Source organism: Passer domesticus, chromosome 9 (assembly GCF_036417665.1).
Source record: "Passer domesticus isolate bPasDom1 chromosome 9, bPasDom1.hap1, whole genome shotgun sequence".
Lineage (NCBI taxonomy): Eukaryota > Metazoa > Chordata > Aves > Passeriformes > Passeridae > Passer > Passer domesticus.
The window spans coordinates 11,535,550-11,538,344 of NC_087482.1; the positions used below are offsets into that span (position 1 = coordinate 11,535,550).

The 2,795-nt window shown below is 57.5% G+C and overlaps 1 long non-coding RNA gene across 1 annotated transcript; it reads left to right on the top strand.

Moving 5' to 3' along the window:
• The first annotated feature begins 1,551 nt into the window (after positions 1-1,551).
• On the top strand, positions 1,552-2,359 carry LOC135307470 (uncharacterized). Its single transcript, XR_010368192.1, has 3 exons — positions 1,552-1,626; positions 1,714-1,815; positions 2,245-2,359. It is a non-coding gene; the product is annotated as an uncharacterized LOC135307470 (long non-coding RNA).
• Positions 2,360-2,795: the final 436 nt, after the last annotated feature.

Genomic DNA, 2,795 nt, shown 5'->3' on the forward strand with positions numbered 1-2,795 from the left:
CTGGGAGATGGTGAGGGTAGGTCAAGGCCTTTCCCCTGGGAGAGCTGCCAGCTCAGAGCCCAAAGCTGGGCCAGGGAGGCAGCGCTGCAGGTGCCAGCACAGAACCATGCACGTGTGTGCCCGTGCCCTGCACGATCCCCTCACCGCTCCTGCGGCTCAGTGGTGCCCGTGCAGATCAGCAGAGATGGCAGAAGCTTCTGTGGCTGTTGAGTTACAGGTGTGTCTGCAGGGAGGAGATTCATACGTCCTTTGGTGGTTATTGCCAACAAGACCAGCCCCCATGGCAGGGGTGAGTAGTGTGTCCCTGCTGACCCCACAAGTTGAGCCCTGCTTTTGTGGGATGCATTCCTGGGAAATGGAAATATTTTTCTCTAAGTTCCTCCAAAGAGGAAGATGCAAGACACAACAGAGAAGATATCCCTGGAACCATCCAAACAGACGAGGCAAGTGCTGAAGAAAATGCTGCAGGGAGGACAAGGTGGGTGCATTTGCTTCATGCTTCCCCTGGGATTCAGCAGCCGGGGGCTTTGGCTGCACATCTGAACGCATGGTTCCCGGCACAGCGGGATGGGATCCATGGCCCATTCCCAATGAGGAATGTTTCCATCTGATCCAGCTGTCTCTTTTTCATTCTCCAGAAATGAAAGGAGAGCCTGTGCAGATGGAAGCATTTCCCGGAGGAAGCAGTGGTTCCGTGCCAGCCTCTGCTGAAGGAAGGGAGGCCATGCCAGGCACAGGCACAGGAGGTAATTGCTGTGCCTCTGGGCCTGAGCCCTGCTGAGGCTTGAGCTGCCCTCTCTGCTGCTTGGCAGTGCAGGCACAGCCTGGACTAGAGCGGCACAGCCCAGGGGAATTATCCCGAGCAGGCTCAGGGCACTGAGCAGTCCTGCTGGGGTCACTCCATGGGAGACATGTCCTGAAACCTGGCAGTGACTGCACGGGGTGCCCACGGTGGGGAAAGGACAGAGGGGGAGAGCAAGGCTCCAGTGTGTCCTGAGAGGGCCTGGCTGTTTGCCCTTGGGATCTGGGAGCTGTCGCCGCAGAAGGAGGGCAGGAGGGACAGAGGGAGGGAGGGATGGATACCTGTGTCACTGCCTGCTGCAGTTTTCCCCGGGGTTTTAGAGAGGATTTCCTCTGTGTCTGAGGGAGAGAACCCCGGGGCCCTGCACTGCTCCAGCCACCTCTCCCTGGGATGTTGCTGAGGGCAGGGAAAGAGTGTGGAAAGTGATCAGGAGACAGCCCAGAGCTCCCCAGGCCCCTGTGCACCTTTGGCCATGTCTATTCACATCTGGCTCCCACGGCCTTAGCCGACCCCCTTGCAGTGCCCAGTTCTCTGTGGCAGAAGGGGATCCCAGCACACCCTGGAAAATGTTCTCATCTGTGCTCCATTCTAGATGAGGTGTCTGGGAGGGCGTCTCCATCAGCTTGGATGAATAAAGTTTTGAAGCCCTTGGAGCCTCCTGCAGGTATGTTCTCAGCGTGCCACCAAGGAAGAATTGTAGACAAGCGGGCAGGAACCAGGTGACAGAAGCTTCTGTGGCTGTTGTGTTACAGATGTGTCTACAGGGAAGACTTCTCCAGCTCCTACCTTGGATGTTGCACTCAAGCCCAGCTCCCATCACAGGAGTGAGTAGTGTGTCCCTGCTGACCCCACAGGCTGAGCCTTGCTTTTGTAGGATCCATTCCAGGGAAATGGAAATATTTTTCTCTAAGGTACTCCAACAGGGAAAATCCAAGATACAACAGATAAGATATCCCTGGAACCATCCAAACACATGAGGCGAGAGCTTAAGGAACCCCTGCAGACAAGAGAAGGTGGGTGCATTTCCCTCATGCTTCCCCTGGGACTCAGCAGCCGGGGGCTTTGGCTGCACATCTGTACACGCCGTACCCGGCACAGCGGGAAGGGATCCATGGCAGCCTCGCTGCCCCGCTGCTGCTTTCACACCCTGCAGGGCTGTTTCCCAGCCTGGCCTGGCTGCAGCTTCTGCCCAGCCTCTGTAGGAAGGCGTTTGGCATCAGCTGACAGGCAGCCCAAACTGTAACACACCCTGAGATCCCCCACTATATCCAGCCCTGCAGATTAGGAAAAGGGTGTCTGTTTGGAGCTGGAAGTGCTCTCATCATGCCACTGTAATCTGGCCATTTTCCTGCACCATAAATTTCACAAATATTACCTCTGATGCCACCGCCCAAGTGGGAAACAGCCCCATCTGATGCAGCTGTCTCCCTTCCTTTGTCAAGAGATGGACATAGTGCTTCAGTGGAAGGTGGCATTTCTTGAAGGAAGCACTCCATCTTCGGTGCCAGCCCCTGTTGCAGGAAGGAAGGCGATTCCAGACACGGGCACAGGCACAGCAGGTAATTGCTGTGCCGGGCTCAGGCCCGGCCGGGGCTGTGTGGCAGCAGCTCTTCCCCCAGGGCCTGCCCTTGCCCGGCCCGGCAGCAGCCAAAGCTGGAGGCGCCTCGGCTTCCAGGCCTCTGGAGCTGGTTCAGAGCCCCAGGGAAACGCGACTGGTGCAGCAACGTCCCTGGCGCTGCAGCTGCTGCGGAGCTGGCCCTGAGTGCCCAGAGGCCCAAGGCACAGGAGCAGCCCCGAGCGGGAGCCCTGCCGCCAGCCCAGGGCCAGAGCCAGCCCTGGCACACAATGGAAACAGTTCTCATCTTGGTTTGCTTCCAGACTGGGATGCTGGGAAGGATTCTCCATTAGCCTGGCGCTCTGAAGTTGTGAAGCACTCTGAGCATTCTGCAGGTATGTTCTCACTGTCCCACCAAGGCGTAATGTTTGACTGACT